Here is an 8047-nt window from a genome sequence, read left to right on the forward strand (position 1 = left end):
TGAAAAAAATATGGTAGGTACTTCTAGCAAAGGTGCATCATATATCCTCCGGGTTTTTGATTTGACCTCCTTTTCAAGGTCACAGAGGTCAAATGGTGTAAATTGGCCGTTAGGATGTAACGATGGCACGTTTCTAAACTGCAATGACTATTGATACCAAATTTGGTACACATTTACCCCTTAGTCAGGTGATCTCAGGGACCGAAGTTTGGTCCAATATGATTCACCACTTGACCACCAGGGGGCAAAATCCAAAAACCTTAAAAATGTGATTATTCCTTAACTTCTTGCCCGATTGCCACCAATTTGATATCATGGGTACATCTAACCACCATATAGTATATGTCACACAGGATTTTAATTTTACCTTCTTGTCAAGGTCACAGAGGTCAAATGGCGTAAATTCGCTGTCAGGCCGTAAGTATGGCACGTTTCTTAACTGCAATGACTATTGATCACAAATTAAGTACACATGTACCCCTTGGTCAGGTGATCTTAGGTACCGAAGTTTGGTGCGATCTGATTTGCCGTTTGGCCTCCAGGGAGGGGGCCAAATCCTAAATTCTTCAAAATGCCATTATTCCTTGTAATGACTTGCCCGATTGGCACCAATTTTATATCATAGGTACATCTAATTCTAACAACCATTCAATGTGTCACCCGGGTCTTCTTTGATTTGACCTACTTTTCAAGGTCACAGAGGTCGAATGTACTGTAAATTGGCCATTTTGGGGAAATTGTAATTGCTTGGACCTACATCAAACCTAACACTACATGACACAATACCATGCTCTTTATCCATCTTTCCTCCACATGAGGTGAGCACAATGGCCCTGGCCATTTCATTCCATCAAAACACTCAGTAACATGGGCAGGCGGGCGTTTTAATTTCATCGTCTGAACCTAGCTACCAGTATTATTTTGCCAAATAAGGCATCGAAATAGATGAGAAAAAATGGTGAGAAACGAAAATCATACGATCGTAAAGATATTAAGTATGGCAATTTTACATATGTTAATAATGACGTGTTCCCTGGTACCAGTAAACAAGAATTTCCGCGTTAGGGCCAACTCGAAGCATTTTGAAATTTACTTCTTCGTGTACGTCGTTTGGCATTGAAGTAGTTTCATGACGTCGGCGCGGTATTTGTTTCCTCCCCCGATGCAGTAGAGGTAAAATGTGCTAGAGAAATTTATATACCACAGGTTGAGGAATCCAAAATACTGTAAGTTGTATCGCATCGTCCAATAGTTATCACTATAGTCGTAAAGACGCTGTAAAAAAGGAATACCAAGAACCAAATCATATAGGCGGTACGGAAGTGACGTCACTACGTACGCTACGCAGACGAAAATTAACATCCGTGTCAGGTGATGCGTCTCTTTTTCTAGTGTCAAGGCAACGCCCATCTCTTTACGGTTTTTTGCAGCAGACTTTAGCGATACTATGATCCAAATGTTACAGAAGACGATGATGAGAAATGGCATCAAAGTACCTCCTACAAGGTTGTACACAAAACATATAGTTTCAAGTGCTGGATGACCGGGAATCGACACCGTTAGGATGCCCTTAAATACTGTAAGGTAAAGAAACTTATCATAAATGCCATTGGTTGAGATGTTGTTGCTGATGGTAAAAATGATAATGATGATATTGACGACCATGCAGAAGAATGACGATGGTGATGACGATGTATACGACAATTGACATTGAGGGTGACCATAAAATTGACACTATACTATACTGACTTAAAAGATATTTGTCTGGGATAATTCGTTCCATGGATAATTCGTAATTAGGATACCGAGCGTTGATTCGTCCCAACTCATTCCCACCCTTTACAGTAGAATAATCATGATTTGAATATATCGATTGGCCGAATAACAGTGTTCATAAATTTGCTGCGTTATAACGAGCGAGGCATTAAACGTATGGTACATTAACTATGCAGGCCGCTAGAAAAGAAGTTCCCATTCGATTGCAACTAGCACGCAAAAAACATAATTGCATGTCTAAAAAAAGAAAATTCCAAAAGAAAGTGCTGTGAGCTAGAGTCCGCTACTCGTACACTGAATCAGTATTGGTAAAACAAGCAAACCAGTACCACATTACACCTTCCTAGCTTTTAAGTTAATATCATGCTGAATTTATTAAGGATGATGAAAACACTGACATTTGATTGGCTGTCGTTAAACATTGCGTAATAAAAAAATGCCTGATTACTGTAGATCTAAACAATGATAGAGATAAGAACGAAAGCGCTCACTGAACCATAGCACTTAATGTCGGCTAGATTATGGAATAAAACAAAAATCATGAGACTTATATAGCGCTAAATCCAACTGGTTTCAGTCGCTCAAAGCGCTTCACATTATTACCCCAAGCTATTGGCTTGTTCATTCATGATTCAAGCTCTACTCTCTGGGAGTATCACAGGTCAGAGCTGTAGCTATACAGCACGCAGGACCATAACATTCATAGTTTGCCTTCGTTACCAGCTAGGTACCCTGGGTGGAGAGAAGCAAGTAAAATGCCTTGCTCAAGGACCCAAAGACGAAACAGCGGTGACTCTTCTGAGAATCGAACCCACGACCTCCTGATTATGAGCCCGGTGCTCTAACCACTACGCCACTGATCTTCAATGCATCATTTTTTTAGCAAATTGTTGATTCTGTAACTTCGCTACTTGATACCTGGCCACAAAAAAATCCTCGACCTGCGATGTTGCGGGTTTCCAGGCCCAAATGCCCATCACTCCTGTGTTCTGTTCGTACAAAAATCACACTTGTCTTGGCCATGAAAGAGGAATTGAGTGTTCGGAGTTGAAGTGTAACTCAGAAATGTTTACCTACCCTTGTATGCAATGAAAATATGAATGTTGATGACCAGGACAGCCCCAGTGCTGACGGCTACTGCTCTCCACGCGTTGGCTGTGGTACATCTCTGCTTAGCCGAGAGGGGGAATCGGACAACAATGAGACGATCAACGGACATCATGGCCAGGAAGATACCGGAGAGAATGGATGCGGAGTAAACCATGTAGTATATCCATCTGCGATAAAATGAGGAATTATTTGAAATAGGTTTTGACAAGATTCTATGTCAATCCGAAAGAGAAAATCATCGGTGTCATCATCTACATAATAGTCTGTGTTGATTGGAAAAGCTGGACAAAGGACCTTATATATGATAGAAATAGCTTTGTTTTAACGTGGAACCAAAGGCCTTCTGTTCAATCACCTCCATGGAAAAAAATGAAATTCGTGTTTTCGGGCAAACTACCTATTTTTGAATTTGACATACAACACTTTAATCCTCAGCCCACGAACAACTTATGGAAATAGCGCCGTCTAGAAATATTATAAAGCAATTGGTAATGCATCGTGTTAGGATGATCCAGATTCCGAAGTTATTGTGGATCGTGCAGGACTATCACCCAAACACTAAGCGGTGCTGATGGGCTGTCACTGACATGCTCATGTTAGTATCAGCACCTTCATCATTGAGGGTTCCCCAAATGGATATCCATTGCGGTTTTATCAAATTGTCAGTCGAAACATTTTGTTTGCCTATCATGACACTGAGATAGGAACATGGATGCATGAGTTTTCCTTTATGCAGTAAGTCTTCAACAACAAAAATCACGATATTTAGTTTAGTTTTGGACAGCAAAGTCTAGAGAAAGACTTTTTTAGCATGTATGACCGATATAGCTCCACAAACCTTAGGTGACATCGGCGTCCTTGCGCAATGTTCCCAATCGAGTCACCAGTGCGTATGTGTACTACAGGTACGCCCCGGTGAGTCGTTCGGTAAACCATTTTTTTTTTTTTCGATACTTTTATTTCGTATACTCACTGAAATTGAAACTCTGTAGGTTCTGAGAACATCCAATTGGTTTCCGTAAAAGTCACAACCATTATAAGCAGATTTATGTTGTCGACGATTGCCATGCCAGCCATGTAAATACAAGTCGAAAATTTCCTGTTATCTCTCAACAAACTGATGAAGAGGCACAATATATTGCCAGGAATACCAAGAACACTTGTCACTATCCAAAAGTATTTCACGAACACAATCAAAAGGAAGATCATGACGTCCATTACCTGGGACTGCATTGATTGTTCCGTCATAATGGTCGTACAATCTGCCGATGCATTGTAAATAACAATAGTGCTACTTTTGTCCTCCATTTTTGTATCACAAGACCAGTTTTGCTATTGCCCACAATAAATGGATGCTAAATAAACAATATCAAATCGCTGCAACTATTCTTCTACATTGCATAGACAGGGTGGATGCTTAAGAAGATATAACCACCATTGTAACCTACACAGTCTTGGCGCTTTACATTGTCCGTGTACTTGTAACTCATTGACCTGCTTGACATCTGGCGTCGAATTCTACTCATTTAACTTTTTAATATGAATTTCCGACATCAAAATATAATTGAAAAGTCCGATTGTGGTCGCCGAGAAGTTAGTTACTCAATTATATGCCGCCGACCAGCGGACTGTATACGTTATTTTTATACATTACAAGCACCGTACGCAAACAAAAGATAGCGTTGTTGTAATAAATTTGGATATTGTCTGCATTAGGGTCGCACAAAACTCAAACAATTGAGTATTTCCAGACTTCCAGTTATATTTCCTGTTACATTATTTCCAAATTATTAATTGCCAATAATACGTGTAATTTCAAAAGATAATTTAATATTGTGTCAAGAACTTGGATATCTCGGGAAGAATGCCGTTTAATTTACTCTCGGATAGAAATTCATATCAATGCCACAATTCAGAATATCAAACCATATCTTGATCAATGCCTTTTGAAATAAATTCTGCGGCTCAATCAAACGGTCGCAGAAAAAATTTCGGATTATTCACAGGTTGAAACTCGAACCTCCCGCGCACGATCAACACTGAACAATGAAACAGCATATCAAAGGCAGAGGTGTGAACAAGATACTGTATTGTATCAACGGTTTGTACATAACAAACAGAAACAGATTGTACTGACCTTTAAAGCAGGATTTGGAGTGGCATATGAAATTCTGCTTCATGAAATTTTGGTATTAGGATCCCACTTATAATAATGTCCTGTGATAATCTATAGGCCTAACATTATTTAAATTTTCTTAAACTTTGGATAAACGCGGCATACGAGATTAAAACAGACCTGACCAGGAGTGTTGCCTGCACATGCTCCTGCTGTCATAGTCTGCCATGTGTGTAACGTCATCAAAACCAGTGGTATTCAAAAGGTATCGTAAAGAGTCAACCACTCCATCCCCGCGACAGGAGAATGAGACGTGGAGTGTCAACCACTGCTTATCTTCACATCGACCAGGCCTGAGTGAAAAGACAGTACCCTGCCAAGCAGGGGTTCCAGGCGTCCGCTCACTGCAAAAAAGACATTGCCCCAATTAAATAAATTGTTTTTTTGGTAGGATATGATATTATCTTTAAAAAACTATGAAGATTAGAAACGTTGTAATCAACCTGCTTATCAATATTTCGTCGAAATGACTGGATTATTTTCTAAATCATAAATTAACACGCTTTACTTCTCCTGCAAAGAAGACCTAAGCAATCTTCTGCATGCATTGGAGAGCTCCTTACGGTTAATGTTATCATAACCGATAAATGTACGGGAAGGATGTTAAAATAACAGTCCAATGTGATCGGAATAACACTCTTATCTGATGTATTCCTGCAACAAACTAGATTATATGATCTAAATATCAGGTGCCAAAACGAGACGAAATTACATATATCTTCAGCGTCCCCACCTTATTGGTCATTCAATGCGCGACTTTAATTGTTTTACTGACAGTAATTGATTGAATGAATCAATGACGCCGCGTCACCACGTGCAGAACTGACAGGAACTGACCAGTTACAAAGAACTTTCCAACTCAAGAAGAACGATGCAGATTGAAATGAAACCTACGACGTTCGTAAGAAGAAATCAATATTCGATAATTTGAAACGAAAAGGCGAAGTTCTAATTAAATTTGCCTCGTTGGTTAACGCTTTTCTTTAGAAAAAAAGGGCAGATTGCATAAATCGTATTCATTTGTGATACAACTGACCTTTGGTGCATCTCGTAACTTACACATCATCACTCAAAAATCCTGCGATGCAAAGTTCGTTCCCCTCGTACATCGTACACCGCTTTAGGACAACCACCGATCCTCAAGAAAGCATCATTTGGTACTTTACCTTGCGAAGGAAAATTGTGAAAACACCACCCCTCTCACTCACACAGACAATAGGCAGTTTTCATAACATACGAAAAGCTACGAACGACGAATTTGAAAGTACATTGTATGTAAATATTTTTAGAGGACTATCTTTTTTAAAAAATTCCCTTATTCCTCTTACACCTAAGCCTAGATAATGATTTCCGAGACTAGATAACGCATGAATTAGCACAGAACTTGAACACACGATTGTAGATGTCCTTCGTAGTTGTATTTCGTCATTCGTACGGTTTTGTGAGAAAGGCTTATTAGCATTCAAATCGCTAACAGTACGAACACTTATCAGTTATGGAAACTTTCTTTGCTGTTTTCCTAATTTTAAAAATTAAAATTAAATAGCAGTTTTGAAAAAGTTACAGAATAGCAATAACTAATTAAAAATGTTTTGCCAGAACGATGAAGAAAATTGGCACGCAAAATTAGGTTTCGCCCAAAAAAGGAAAATAAATGAGTCGCAAAATAGAACCAACATTTATAGCAAACGCGTAGTTTCCGCTAAGCAGAATCAAACCGACTCACAACAAACAAAACAAAAGTAGAACAGAAAACGAATCTGGCTGGCAAGCAAGTATATTGCATGTTTATTGTAAAGTTTTATCGAATTGGTTCTGCCTGCCATGGGATTTAGTTTGACGGCCAATGTAGTCAGGATCATCCAGAAATAAAATATTTCACTGGCTTTGAAGAATGAATATGTACGAACAACATACGATATTCCCTCAATCTCAGATTGAAGGTAGCGCGCTACTGACATTCTCAGTTCCACGACGTATATAGTCCGTGTCAGAACAGGGGATAGAAAATACGCAGGCACGGATGCAAATATAAGTGTCCGCTTCCATTACGAGAGTGGTGAGAGCAGCCCTATGTTTAAGTTGGACGTTTTGTACCGCGACGATTTCGAGAGAGGCAAATTGGACGAGTTTAGAATAACTGAGCGTAATCTTAGTGCATCTCCATTGACCAAGATTGAGATAATTCGGGACCACAGCGGATTCGGTTCGGCTTGGTTTTGCGATTACATCGAAGTCGAGGACAACTGTACACATAAGGTATACATCTTCCCGGTCCATCGATGGGTCCCCGGTGGGCGTTCCCTCTTCATACAACATTTTGATGCCGCTCTCCCAAGGAACGATGCTCATCAGGATCAGAGAAACAACGAATTGGCGGTGAAAAGAACTAAGTACGAGTACATGGCAAAGATTCCTGGGCTACCAGTTCAGGTTAAAGATTTTCCAGAAGACAAGGCATTTTCGGAAGATTTCCAGGTGAGTGATTTAAAACAAGTCCTCTCTTCTGACAAATTATTAAGTATTTCTTTCCTTAACTATCATGACTACAGAATAGAAACTGAAGACATCAGATCTGCATTCGTGCCGTTTTAGCTTCGACCAATACTGCAGCGATTCATATTTCTGTATTTTGCTAGGATCGTATCGCCGGAAGTAAGAGGTCAAGTCTTTTAACATTGCTGTTGAAGGCCCTGTTTTCATCGTCATCATCATCCATAACCACGCTCAAGCAATATGAAAGGACTTTCAAACTATTTAGCCCACTGGGAAAACCAACGGTGAGTACGAACAAGGCAAAACAAAAACATATTCTTCCGAAAAAAAGTAGCCGAGGGTTTGGCCAACATTTCAGCTCTGCTCCAACTGAGCGGTTTTGGCGAGACAATCAATACCGACAGTGAGGTATCAATTTCTATTCAGAAATATGTCAAACTAAACTACAACAAAATGTGGTTCTAAAAAACTTTTTGACAACTTACACAT

Source organism: Lineus longissimus, chromosome 6, assembly GCF_910592395.1.
Source record: "Lineus longissimus chromosome 6, tnLinLong1.2, whole genome shotgun sequence".
Taxonomy (NCBI): Eukaryota; Metazoa; Nemertea; class Pilidiophora; order Heteronemertea; family Lineidae; genus Lineus; species Lineus longissimus.